General features: G+C 43.1%; 1 protein-coding gene across 8 annotated transcripts in view; it reads right to left on the reverse strand.

Annotated features, from left to right (window-relative positions):
- Window positions 1-14,620, reverse strand: part of CELF4 (CUGBP Elav-like family member 4) — a 718,579-nt gene that overhangs the window by 2,781 nt on the left and 701,178 nt on the right. The gene's annotated exons all lie outside the window — the stretch shown is intronic.

Consider the following 14,620-nt stretch of genomic DNA (forward strand, 5'->3'; position numbering starts at 1 on the left):
TTTAATGGGGTGCCATCTATGACAGTGTATGACGTTTCTGTGGAGACATAGCTGCCAATAGCATCTACTCCTTTGTGAATGTCAGAAAGTAGGACTTTGAACAGGCAATTTATAGGAGGTTAAATAAAAAAAAGACTGTTGGCATAAACTTTTTTTTTGCAAAAAAAATGTAAAGCTAACATTTCTTAAATAAAAAAGTTATTTAAAAAAAATGTAATCATGATCCGACTAGGCTTGACATTTAAGTAGGATGCTTAATCATTAAGGATTAGCTCTTATCTCTTTCTAGCAAGCAGGTTCTTCTTATACACTCGGTGATTTATTACATCAAGAAACTTAGAAACTGCAAAAGGTCCACTCTGGTGGAAAAGTGTCATGCGGAATATCAATCCATGCTGGCAGGTTTTCACACTGTTGGTTCAACAAACAGCAAACCGTACACAGCAGTCTAAACAATTACAACACCAAAAATAATAATAGAATAAAAAAATAAAAAACACTCGTCAAGGACCCTTTTTCAGTTGTAAACAAAAAGATGCATTTTGGTTTTTTATCTGGATGGGTTTTTTTCCCACTCAAAACAATCCCTCCCTCCCCCTGAGCAATTAATTTTGGCTGGAGTTGCTGTAATATGGAACCTTAGAATTAGGAATTCTTGAAAAGACATACAATGAGGCTTTTCTTGGGGTAGCTTTTTTTGGATTGCTATAGTTTTCAAACTACTGTTACTATCATTACTCTTTTTTTTTTTTTTTTTGTGTTTTTTTTTTTTTTTTAAATTTTTAGAGAGTGATTTGAAATATCCTAAAGGGGAAAAAAATGTGTCAATTGAAAAAGGCCCCCAATTCTCCGGAAAAAAAATAAAATCACAAGATTTTCAGTGCAAAAAAATTAACCACGCATTTTTTTCTCTCTCTTTTTTTTTTTTTCCAAATTATCTGTAGTTATAACAATCCCATTTTTTCTAAAGAATTAGGAATCCATCTTTTTTTTTTCCTTCTATGTGACATCTAAAGAAGCATAAAACGCTGACGAGAAATCAAACGACAAATAAAGAAACCACTGCAAGCACCAAAAACGAAACGAAAATGAGCACAGCAAAAAATTGTGGCAGCACAAAGTCAAAAAAGGCACATGTGATCATGACTGGCCAATCATCAACTGATACAACATCCAAGAAAAATGCTTCAATCACGGCACCTGCACGAAACTTGACGGCATGTCATGCAACCAATTCTTAGCTTGTTACATGACGCCATCATGTCACACTTTCAACTTTGAGTTGATTTGAACTTACGGCCTGGGGGACTGTATTCTCCACTTTCATGTCATTACGTGAACTTTTTTCCTAGCTCAGCGCGAGACTGTTGTGGATTTGACTGGCTCTTGGTTGGTTTTGTTGGAATTTGATTGAATGACAAAAGAAGAAAAGATTTTTTTTATATATATATATTTATATATAGTGTGGAAAAAGGGAAAGGTGGGGAAAGAAGATATATATAAAAATAATAATTAAAAAAAGTTACAAACACAGCATTAGTCAAAAAGATCTAATGTAAATACTTGCCATTAAACTATAGAAAATGAAAAAAGAAGGAAAGCAAAACAAACGAACTAAACAAAAAAAAAGAAAGAAAAGAAGAATAAAAGAAAGAAAGGAAGAAAAAAACTAGATGGAGGAGGCCTAGCTAGAGACACACACATAAAACACACACTTAAATGTAGACACACAGTCAACAGTGAACAGGAACAGAACGTTATGCAGTGGCTTTTGGGGAGAGCATGCACTGAATGAATGAGCGCAGACACAGATCGGTTTGCAAAGTCTGGAAAATAAATACATTTGCTGCCAACCAGAATGCTTTTGTTAGCACCGGCCTTTCCCGCACCACCCCCAGCATCCTGGGCTTCACTTGATGGCTAGCCAAAGTCCTCCGGGAGCCTCTCCATTTCCTCGGATGGACTCTGGAGCAGGTACCGCTCTAATTCAATTACATAAGAAGTTTATAATCATGGGGGAGTAATAGACCAAGAGCTGCTTTGGCTTCTCAGAATATAAAAAAAAAAAAAAAAAAAAAAAAAAAAAAGATAAAGAAAAAGAAAAAGGAAAAGGAAAAGAAAAGCAACTACTGCTGGTTGCTGCATGTCCATTTAGCAGTTCACAGGGCGGCGGGCTCCGAAACACAGCAATGCTGGTATGACGTGGGAAGCAGACTTGTAGGAGGACTCAGATGATACGGTGGTCCCTAAATCAGCATCATTAAAAGAAGGACATTTATTCCTTTGACGTTTGGCTCTGGCCTGAATTTAAAAAATAATGGAAAGAGAAAAAGAAAAGAGAGAGAAAAAAGGAAAAGGAAAAGGAAAAGGAAAAGGAAAAGGAAAAGGAAAAGGAAGGAAGGAAGGAAGGAAGGAAGGAAGGAAGGAAGGAAGGAAGGAAGGAAGGAAGGAAGGAAGGAAGGAAGGAAGGAAGGAAGGAAGGAAGGAAGGAAGGAAGGAAGGAAGGAAGGAAGGTATAAGGAAGGAAAGAAAAGGAAGAAGAAAAAGAAAAAGAAAAAGGGAAAAGAAAAAGGGAAAAGGAAAAAGAAACTGCCAGGGACTGGTTGCTACAGTATGCAGAAACACCCTGTTTGTTTCCTACAAAGGTAAATGTCTCTTTATTGGCCCATGGAGTTTTGCCTCAGTAAACACCAAAAATCACTGCACACAATGATACACTTGTCTCAGTCAGCAGCTCTGCACCCTGTTCTTCAGGTATTGCCTTTCTATCCCCTTGGCAGGACTCATATCTCTCTTCCCAGCCTATTTCTGAAAAGTCACTGCACACGACTGAAATTTCACCTTGCATTTGGTTGTCACAAGAATATTGTTGGCAGTTCTTATCCTGAAGTCATACATGCTGGCTAGAGAAAATTCTTTCTCTGGCTTTTTTTTTGTTACTGTTTCTATATATTTTCTGAGCTTAAATATGCTTTCTGGCTACAGCAGTTATGCTCAGCTGACAAGAGGTGATGCTGAACTAAGCCTCTGATCTGAGCACTGGCTCCAGCTCTACGTTTTTTCCCACAGTTGGCTGCTGTCTTGGATGGAGCTGGCTCCTTCTGATGGCCTGGCCCCAGTGCCCTGCCCTTTGATGAGCTGGAAGTGTCAACCTGGTCTTCCTGGAGTTTTAGTGAAGGCAATAGAGTGGTACCAGCCCAAGGCAGATGCAAGATCTGGGTCTACAGATATTTCACAAGTCAAGAGGGAGAAAACTGTGGTTTTGAAGATGGCCCAGAGTAAAGCTGTTGTGCCTTGTGCCCCTGCACAAGGACAAATAAAGTCAGCTGTACAAGTCCAGGCTGTGTATGAGGAAGAGGAAAAGGCCTCTAACATCCCTTTTACCCCTCAGGGCTTTCTGACTATGTCATACAACAAGAAAAAGAGCAGGTGGGGGAGCAAGGACAGCTGGCAGCACCATCACAGCAAGACCTGGCTCTTTCCTTACCTCAGCCATACCAGTAACACAGGTTAGGCTTTACGAGGAAAAGGGCTAACAGTTTTTGCTCCCCTGAGTGGAGCAAGGAGGCAGCAGGTGTGGGAGAGATCTGGTCGAACAAATAATATCCTGCTCTATCCCTGGGAAGCGGCAGCAACACACATCTCCTCTCTGGGGTTCAAGTATGTGATGGCACTGGGTGCAGTGTCAGGGGTGGCAGCACCATGGGCAGTGTGTGTATATGCGGATGCTAACCCCAGGCAACTCTCAAGTTTAGGAGAGGTTCTCTGACATAACCTTGACTGGGAAAATGTTTTCCCTTATGGGTAGAGCAGGAAGGACCAGGTGGTCTGCCAGTGACCACTGGCTTTGGAGTGGGTACTGCTGTCCTTCTGCCTGTCCTCCCCACACACCCTCAGACACTGTGGATGTGACACACAGACACACACCCCCACACACACAGACACACACACACCCCTACACAGACACCCCCCCACCCCACACACACATATTTATGTCCAGGTGAAGGATTAGGACTTGCTGAGGCTAAAAGAACAATAAAAACAAGAAAAAAAAAGAAACCAGAAAATGTACTTTCACATGAAGGTCACATGTAGTCATCCTCCTGCCTAACTTGGGTCTGTGTTTCAGGCACCAAATGAAACCGACCTTCTAAAGCAGGGGTCTATAGTATCTACACAGTCAATGGAGAGGAGACCCTGTCAGGGTCTCTAGGGTCATATCCTCTCCACACAGCTGATGTACCAGAGTTTAGGCAAGGTTTGTAATAAATAGTAACATATGTAGGTCAATTGGGTGGGTTAGATGAAAAAGGCTTTCAAGTACACAATCCCTTTTTCAGGTCTTAAACTCGAGCAGACAAAATTTCCCTCTGGATGTCTACAGAGGCAAATGCCTTTCTTTGTTGGCTAAGCAGAGGAGTTAGATACTTAGTGACTGCTTCATCAGTGGCCTGAAATTGAGAGGCATGTTAGGCATCTGTGTTAGGCTAGGCACCAGCCAAACTCATCTGGTTAAGAAAAACAATTCTCATTGCTGGGAACAGGTATAAACTTTGGGTATTGCTGAAGTAAATTTGTGCAGGTAACACTGACCAATAATTGCTCCACTGAGCAAACCATAGCCAAAAACAACTGGTAAATGCCAAAGTTTCTCCAACCCAGCTTCTTCTTTGAAATATCTAAGTGGAGCCCAAGACTGTTCTCCTTGAACACTGGCTAGAGATAATGGCTTAAAGTCCTAATGATGGGATTCAGGATGCAGACAGCTCCATCTGAGCAAATCATTCTAGGGTGGTTTTAGTGGAGACAGACAGGGCTTGTAGGTCCCAATTTACTGTCCTAAGGGACCATTCCAGATGTAACTGTGAACTATGGCTAAAAGGATCCTATTTCTCTCTTGTGATTATAATGAGGACCTTGAATAACCAGCTGAAGGAGATAGTTACAGTGTAGGTCTATAACATCAGGGGAAATGAATCTCAGTCAAAGCCTCGGTTAGAGCAAACATAACTTTAGTCATGCCCTTGTAACCTGTGCTGCCAGCACAGTAGTCCTAATGGTACAAACACCTCTCTTACTGGAAAGTTTTTAACAGCAGCTTCTGACTGGGCTGTAAGGGTCAGCTCTGCATTGTGGGAGACTTTCATTGCCCATGTTTAAACCAGAGCAAGATTTACTTCCCCCAGAAGTCTTTGGCTTGGACTCATCCCACCTAGATAGAATCAATGAGCTGGGGAGACTCTGCAAAGTCCATGGAGGTGAAAAGGAACAATGATTCTACTTAACTAAGATATGAATGGTGTCTCTTTTACTCTCCAAAGACTAGAAAGGAAAGCTAAGGCCGCTTAGTAAGTCATTTAGGCCAAGTGAGCAACCCATGGAAAGCTTCTCTGCAGCTGCTTTCACTGTTTGCACATGAGTAACTGCACACGTGGTTGCCCTAGAAGAGACATTTAATGGCAATCTGTTTATACTTTCCATCCCTACTTTCTATGCACATGGCCCTTCTAAAGAACAATGATGTCCCTTGCAACTGATTATAATTTTTCAGCCCTTCATCTCTGTTTCTTTTGTTCCACATAGAGCTGAGTTATTGCTGAGACCTGACAGCCATAAACATGGGGTTCTAGAGACAGACTAGGGTGTGCCCCCAAGACCACTGGATCATTTTCCAAGGACTGGCCTGAATCCAGGTCTATGTACAGCAGGAAACATTCTGCCCTATCTCTTGCTGGTGCTAATGACAAACTGCCCTGGCTTCAGTGGGACAAGGATTGCTACTGTTGCTAGTGTGACAAAGTCAAGGTATTATGTCGACCAAGAATTGTGTCCATGTGCACAACAAACTTTTGAAAGCAAGAGAAGGACAGGCCTTTCCAAAGACTTTATGAACTAAGAAAGTGCAGATGATGATCTTAAAAAGGACACAGATCCTGTGCTCTCTGAGATTCACCATACAGCCTAGGGACTGCCAGTCTTGTGCAGCATCTTGCACACACCTCTCAGGTTATCTACCTGCTGTCAAAGTACGAACGTATCTGCTAAGATTTCAAATGCAACCAGCTACACATGGAAGATCTCTCTGTGTCTTTGTAGGACCACAGAATCAGCCCAACAATGCCTCTATCATGGTGGTCTACCAGGTTGAAGTTCTTCTTCCACTGCATAAATCTACTGCCTCCTATTCCTCGCTATTTCTACTGTGTCTTTCCCCCTAGTCCTTCCTAGCCAAGGACTAGGCTAGGAAGTCCCTTTTTCTATGCTGTCTTGGAGGCAAAGAACCTCTCCCTGAAGAAATGGCAAAGAAATTGCCATGCCAAGATAGCAAAGGCCATCACTTCTTCCAGCACTGAAGGGACAACCTCCTCTGTTTACACCTAAGCCTCTGATGATGGCTGAACATTGCTCATCTGCCCACTCATATGTAAAGTACTTTACCTTTATGCAATACATGTTAGTCTCTGTTACACGCACATTTGTGTGTGTTTGGCAGCCCATCCAAAACTGCAGTTGGGATCCTGTCCTTCCATCTGCTGGAGCCTGTGCCCAAGCACCCCTATAGCCGGGTGGTGAAAATATTTTTCCTACCGGTGACAGACCTGTACAGCTATTGCTTCTGAGGCTGATCAATATTATTAAAATTCCAACCTGTGTTTTTCTCCCTTGCTTTTCTTCTTGTTTCTATAGCAATTTCTCTCTCTGTTTTATGCCTGTGCACCAACTTTCATCCAATGCTGGATGGCTCTGCTTTCCTTGTGCCTCAACCTTCCTCTTCACCATACCATGATACCAACCCACACAGATCTCCCCTTCCCTGGCTCCTGCCTGGACTGCCCTGCAGAGGTGGAGGAAGGAGGCAGGGCTCTCTAAAATGGGCTCCATCCCTGCAACAGCCACTACTGTCATGGGGAGTCCAAGATTAGGAGCCCAAATATCTTCACGGGTGAAGGGCAGTGCAGTGAAGGGGACTTTGCATCCATGCTGAGATGAAATGAAGCCTGATCATTTACACTAGAAATTAGTGCATTTACCTGGACTCTTGGGGTGCTATTTTTAGGAAGAGAAAGAAAAATAATAAAAAAAAGAATGTTTTTGTCAGATGCTTCAGTTCTACCATCCGAAAGTTAAAAAGGAGACAGATAGTGTATATGAATCTTTGTATACATGAGTATGCGCACATACATATCATACGTATGTATATGTACAGGGGTACTATATATACATACATATCAACAGAGACAATTACACACGTACAGACAGAGAAGCTAATGTGATCTAACAGGGAGGTGGGAGTCCAGCATTTAGAATGCTAATGTTTTCTGTGGTTTTTTTGTAAGATGCTTGATGACCCTGCCTATTTTTTACCATTTATAAATTAAAGGTGACAATAGAAATTAGCTCTTAAATTGTAATGCCTTTTTTTCAAATAATTGTATGACTTACTTGCTGTGCAGTGTTGTTACTAGGATTGTTCTAATTTAACTATGTTTCATTAGGAGCTGGTTGAAAAATGACAATTATTTTCCAGGGGAAAATTGTCATTATTTTGGTGTTCTTTCCTATGAATATTTTATTTAATAAACAAAACAAATCTGGGATGGGAGGCGTGGCCAGAAGAATAGATTAATTTTTGTCTTTTTTTAATGAATCTGAAAATCAGTCAATTTTTAACAGGAATTTAGTGTTTTGAAGGCCAACATTTTAATTCAAGACAGGTTTTTTTGGCATCTCTTTTTTAATCTACTAGAACGAAAATTTGCTGTGGAAGCATCCAGTTTGGTCAAAATGTGGCTTTTTGGTTACCCCCTCCTCCCCCAGCCAGTTTGATGAAAAAAATGTCAACAGCAATAGCTGTACCACCTCTGATTTATCTATTTTTCTAGAGCCATTAGTCTCAAGCAGTGGATGAAAAAACACTGCAACGGAGCAGCTGCTCCTGCAGAAGCCAGCTTGGACAGTCAGAAAATATCACTGGTTCCCTGCATGACGTTGTCTTTTCTTGCCCGGTCCCCAAGCACTGGCAGGAGAGGTGGGAAAAGAGTGGTGGGGATCACAGGGTGGTGGAGAACCCCTGAAGGAGATGGGGACATGTGTGGTGGGAAGAGTGGGACTACGGTGGGGCAGAGTGGGGATGCTGGGTGGGCTGGTGCACGAGGAAGCTCTGGTCCGCCTGGCACCGGCGTTGCAGTAAGGAACAATGGGTAAGAGCTGAGCAGTCACAGCCCTGATCACCCTCCTCAGCAACATCCAGGATTTACCTGTTCATGCAAACACACCCACAGCTCCTTATTCCTCTCTCAGCTATGCTTTACCAACTAAGAACTTTGCAGGCAAATGTCAGTGCGATAAAGTCAGACCATTTTGGGAAGCTGGGTGCTAGTGACGGTAAAGGTCAATTGTACGTTACATGGCTGCTTTTCCAGCAAAGCCTGTGGCCTCTTCCATTCCTATTGGCCAGCTCAGTCGGTCCTGTACCCTGAGGAGCACTTATGCTGCCTCATACAGAGTGCTCACTCCTGCTTTTGTTGCTCGTGAACTTAGGTGGGAGAGGAAATTAAGCTGTGTGGTAGCTACCTTTCTGCACATAATGAAAGGTTCTTTATTACAAGGGGGCCTCAAGGAGTTTTCTATCTCCTGAGCGTTGTACCAACAGTTTAATTAAAAAAATGTACATGGTTGAGAACCAAGTCTAATTGGGAAGCTGTGAGAGAGCCTCTGCCCAGTCTCCAGTGGTTCTGCTTTTTTCCCCTCTGTAGATTGACTAGAGTTTATCAAAACACTGATGAACCTGCTGCTTCACTCTCCTGTTCTTGTTGCTGAGGGTTAGGTAAAGATGCTATGCCTGTTCCCCGCTTCCTTGTCCCCACCAGAAAGTGGCACCTCCTAGGATATCTCAAGACCCCTAATCAAGCCCGGCTCATGAATGTCAGCAGGTAGGGTTATGCTGCCTGTGACCTCCAAGTAGGATATTTCATACATCCTGTCTGGGACTCAAGTGCCTGCCACAGCACACAATAGCCCACAGCTGTCTGCCAGGCTGGGGATGAGGAATTTGGTCCATAATTGCTCCCCTGGGGCAGGAAGGAGTTGTTGGGGTTTTGCTTTCTGGAGTTCAGTCCAGGAAAGGAGGAGACCCCAGCTCTCTTCCCAGCTGAAATCCCTGGCAGAGGTCCCCAGTGACTCCCCCAAGCCTGGTCCTGTGCCAGCGGCAGGAGGCAGGACTGGACTCGGGTGCTACGTAGCCTGCCTGTAGTTGGGGTGGCAGGGGCACCCTGTGCCCCCATACCATGCAAGACTTCCCAAGTGCAGCAAGTACTCATCCATGCACATTCTGCCCTGCATGGCAGGAATTATACTTTGCAGCCTCCCCCATATGAAACCTCGCACTTTTGGGTCTGTTTCCCTGTGATATATAAAGGGACTGTTACCCAGGTGTGAGACTTCGTTCTTCTGCCAAGTCTGTCCAGCACCTCGCCTAGCATCTGTACCCCTCTAAATCAGAATGCAGCCAGGAACACATACTCCCAGCTTGCAACAGTCAATTACTCCTTCTGATATTTTATTTTTTTTTGCCTGCAGCTTCAAATTACCTTTAAGGTGCACAGTGCAATTAGCTAAAAATATTTCCTGCTTCGTTTTAATTGCACTAAAACTCTAATGTACCTCAAGCGAGGAGCAGTAAGGTGGAAATTTGTGCCCCAAATATTTCAAATTGATTAAAGCCCAGGATGACTCAATAATCTTACATATTCCTATTAATTATTAAATGTTATTAATTTTTTGTTAAAAAAAAAAACCTTCCTGAAGCCACATTCTGTATGATGTTTCTGAAACAAGATACTTTCACTAAGAAAATGATAACTCTTTCTGGCTTTGAGAAAGATAATACAAGAATTCTTCCATGTAGTTGGAGCGGTTTTCATCTGAAGAATTCACAGCTCATGGCAAATTTTAGTATCTCAGAATCTGATTGTGAAAACACTTATGTATTGGACTTATGTATGTGACTCATTTCACTGCTATAGCTGATGTTTTTGTATGGTTCTAATTTAGACCTAGATCACATTTTTCTTCAAAGGCTTTCTTGGTGGAAAATGCAGGTGAACAGTTAAACATTATGATTGTTTAAAAAATAATCATTTTTTTTCTGATAATTTAAAAAGAAATCCAAAACAAAATTTTTTTTGAAAGCACTGAAAACCAATGTACTGGTTTCTTCATTCCCATGATGGCTGGTTCATAAGATTACTTCAATGTATTTTGAAAAACATATCGAAAATAAGCCCCAAATTCCATTTGCATGCAGTGAAGGGTCTGATTAGTCTCAGTCCTTTGGGTTTCTGGTTCATTTCACCTCAGACAGCCTGTGCTTATGAAGCCTGTCCCCTTGTGCCTGCAGCCGTGCTGGCTGGGAGTGCTCTCATGGCCTGATCCCACAGACCTGAACCCCAAGGCTGGACACCTTTAGCTCTGCCACAGAGCTTTGCTTCGTAACCCATTTTATTCTAAATCAGACTGTGCACCTTAAATGGCTGAGACAGCAGGTCACTGGTGGTCTGGCTGACTTTAAACATGTCAGGAAGCTATCACACCAGCCATTCAGCTGGCAGAAGTGACGTGGTGGGGGAGACCCTAAACAGCTGGAAATGGAAACCCTGACAGCTGATCGTGCTGCAGCTAAATGTTGAAGTGTGGCTATAACCATAAGCTGTAGAGGAGTGTGTTATGTTCCAGCCTCACATCCTACCCCCATAATTTCATTCCCTGATGCCAATATTAATGGTGTCATTGGTTTGAGGTTTAGAAAAATACTGCAGTCTTCTGAGGTCCTGAAATTTTGTCAAAGGCCCTCAGAAGAACTGCAGAAAGAATAAATACCTATACTCATTATTTCTAAGGCTATAGTCTATATATCTAAATTTGATGTATTTGTTTTGTTTTACATTTTTAGTGCCAACATGACAAAGACATTGTGAAAGGTGACCACGAATAGACTGGCAGTAAGAGCTTTCACTGGTTAATGTGGCTAGAGAGGCTATCCCCAGGCATGCAACTGCTTCTCAGCTCTTTTCCCTCTTCTAGTCCTCAGGTCTCAAATGCACTTGCCAACTTGGGTACCAGTCAGGGTTTGCATGTTATAGACATGTTTAGGAGAAACCAAGGTGAGACCCACGTACTCATTTCACATAGGCCATCAGTGAGATGTCAGATGAAGCTTTCTGTGCTGCAAAGAATTCAGCAAGTTTCTCACCAGCCTCATACAAATTACAGGCTCATGTTAGCCTAAGCTTTTATGTTCCTCCCTGTACCTAAGGATTTAACTGAGTGAGAAATGGTGATGGGTTAGAGGTGGGATTGAGTGCCCACCCACTTCCACAGCTGTGAATAAAGCCTACTAGTGATGGTGGAGTCTGTGGTAAATGACAGAAAGATGCTGCCTGTCTCTGCAGCCTTCTCCCTGTTCTGCACTCTCCAGGGCAAGAACAACCTCTGACCATCTCCAGAGCAGGTCATGTCTGCAACAGATTCTTACAAAATTTTAAGGGAAATTAAAGATGCTCAGCCTCTTGACAAACGGCACATTGAGAAGATGAATCGCTGAAGGAAAAAAAAAAAACACCAAAACCCAGCCCCTCACTGTTGGTGTGCAAGTCCATTCACTTGCTCCCTTGAAGCAGAACTCCAGGAAGGCAGGTACTGGCTCCTCCTTCCCCATGGGATAGAAGAGACAGATTAAAGAGAAGGGGAAAAAAATAATTTCACAGCTAGTCTGCCCTGAACAAGAAAAGGTTCCCGACACCAACAAACTAATCAACGCTGAAAGCTTATGAGGTCAAGGTTTTCCTTCTCCTCCATTATTCTTTTGATATTTTCTGACTGGCTGGGACTTGAGTGTTACCCTGGCTAGTCTATAAACATAAAAGCCTTTCTTGCCTTCCTCTGGAGCACACCAAAGACCATTTGAATACCTATGGGGAGAGGTTAAAACTAAACCAAACCAAAGCAACTTGCAAAAACCATCTTGTCTAGCCAGTCTTCAAGTGCTGACTATAAATTGCTCTAAGTCAGGCCCAGGAAGCTTGTCTCTCCTCTTTGTGAAATGGGAAAGGCAGCTCCCCCTCCTAAAAGCAGGCCCTGTGGATTCAGGGTTTTGTGTGAAGATTTATGGCCAGAAATGTTAATGCCAAGCAACTGGCAGAGCTGGCAGCGGGGTATGAGCTGTGCCTGAAGGAGGCACCATGGGACCATCCGGGTTGAGCTCTGAACATGTGGGCTGCCTGGACATCCTCAGCGCCTGTCCCTCCTCCTGTGCACAGCTGCTAGGAGTTTCCCTGGCCTGGCCACCAAGAAAATCCCAGCCTTTGTAGAGTCTTTTCTAGTGGCATCTACAGCATGCAAAATGCTCCTGAAGCCAAATGAGGAGTGTTTACAAACCCCCTTGGTATGGAGGGAAAATGTCAGATCTGAGAACACCTATGACTGGTGCTGCACTGGAAATGTTGGCGGTTCCTCTTCTAAGGAGCTGTCCATGCTCTCTGTACTGCAGCACAGGGAACTTTACTCAGCAGTCTTTTAGTAGCAAAGGCAAGTCTGGTCCCTTTATCGTTCCTGTCCTTGGGGTCTCTGTTGGGCTCTGTGCTCTGTCAGTGAGTATGGGTCCCCTGTTTGGTAGGAAAGGGGGAAAGAAAAATGCCCCATTGCCTACCAAGGTCTGACAAACAGGAATCATAGCTACAGCATAAGCTTCTCTGATGGATTTTGCTTCAGCAAAATGAAATTAAGATTTCAGCAAAGAAGCCCCAGTTCTGTGGTACCAGTAGAACAAATGACACCTGATAATTGCTAACTCCTTTTGCTTATTCTTTGCTCTGTTCACCCCATCAGTCTCTCCAGATTATATTTTCAGTTGAGTTTAATGAACGCCATTTATTAAACTAACACCAGGGTTCTGCTCTGGCCTCAGACAGATGTGCCTGCTAATATGAATCATTTTCTTCAATTGGATTATTCTGATGGAGAGCGGATCCCTGCCACTTTGAGGAGCACAAACAAATGGGGAACAGCTCGCCTCCAGTTGTGACCAGCCGCTTGCATTCATTAGAAGGCAGCCCCAGGCTCTGCAGGCAGCTTGGCAGGGTGGTATCCCTACCGCTCCTGTCAGCTGGCACTTCTGCTCCTTTTCATTTCCCCCTCACATACAAAGAGAGCCCAGATCTCAATATGGCACTGAGCCTGGCTTTTTGGTGGGACATGAGCATCACTGCGGCTTTTGCTGTATTTACCAAGCATGGGCAACAGGATTCACCTTCTCCTTTGTCACAATGAACGGTCCTTATCTGAATGCAAAAAATAAGCCCCTATCTGCGTATTCTTCCCTTCCCGGTGTGCTGTGTCTGACTTCCTTTACATTGACACCTGAGAAAATGTAGGCTACTTATTTGCTATTGATCCTTCTTTACTCTGATCTTCTCCAATTATTTGGGCAAAGGGACAGGGATGATATGCTTTTAAAGGTTTGTATTAATCAAAGAAAAGAGATAAAATCCATCTGAAATCTCCAGACAGAGATCCTCTCAGTCTATCATTTGGGATTTTAGTGTTGGAAATTTTGGGTCAATCTTTGTAATATGTTGTGTTCAGGCACCAGACATCCATCTATCTGTCTATCTCAATACAAATCCTATCTTCTGTGAACCATAAAACTCCTCGCAGAGTGACATTACCACTTCTCACATCGACAGAACACAGTGAGCACACATAACTTGGGGAAAAATTACAGAGGTAATTTGAAAGATCAGAAGAGAAAAAGCAGAAGATTTCTGCTCCCTGAGTGTAAGTGGCCAAATCCCACAACAAGTCTTTAGCCGGCTCAAATCACCATCACTCTGTTAAAGCCTATTTTTTTTCCTAGGTAAAGGGCAGGCCCAGCACATCTCCAGTTACCTGTGATCCTCAGGACAACTCACTGTAGAACATTTCTGAAGGAAGAAATTATTTCATTTTAGTCCCAGGCAGCACCCTGGAGTTACTTCCAGGAATCACTGGTGAGTAACAGAAGCCAGACTGGCAGAAAGTGGGGCTATGCTGAAAGAGAAAAGACCCCAAAGCCAACCTTCGTGCTAGTCTGCGTGCCTTTACTAACAGCCCTTTATCATGCTCCCCAACAAAGTCATGTCCTGCAAAGTTAATTCCTACGTTCAGGCTGAAGTTTAGGAACACTTCTCCAGGAACAAGATATTCCTTTACTCCTGATCAGGATCTGTATATGTTTCTCCAAATTGCCTTACACTGGTCTTTATGGGGAACAGGAAAAAGACCTACAGGAATTCCTGATGGTGTTTTTTTAACAAGGTCTGTATGGTCTGTACCAAATAATGCCCTTTTACACTAAAAAGCAGAAGAAAGAAAACCCTCAAATACACCCCCTTCTGAAAGCAGCAAATCTCTTAAAAATTGACATGTAAGAGCCCAGTTTCCTAAAACAGTTGTTGGGCTGCCTGCCTGGCTCCCTTTCCCAGGGCCCAGTCTATCATGGTGGAGCAATGTGTGCCATGAGAATGTGGAGAGGAAAATAAATTGCATAGCAATCATTCACTTGTCATACGTCACAGAAGGTGGA

This window comes from Phalacrocorax aristotelis, chromosome Z (genome assembly GCF_949628215.1).
Source record: "Phalacrocorax aristotelis chromosome Z, bGulAri2.1, whole genome shotgun sequence".
Lineage (NCBI taxonomy): Eukaryota > Metazoa > Chordata > Aves > Suliformes > Phalacrocoracidae > Phalacrocorax > Phalacrocorax aristotelis.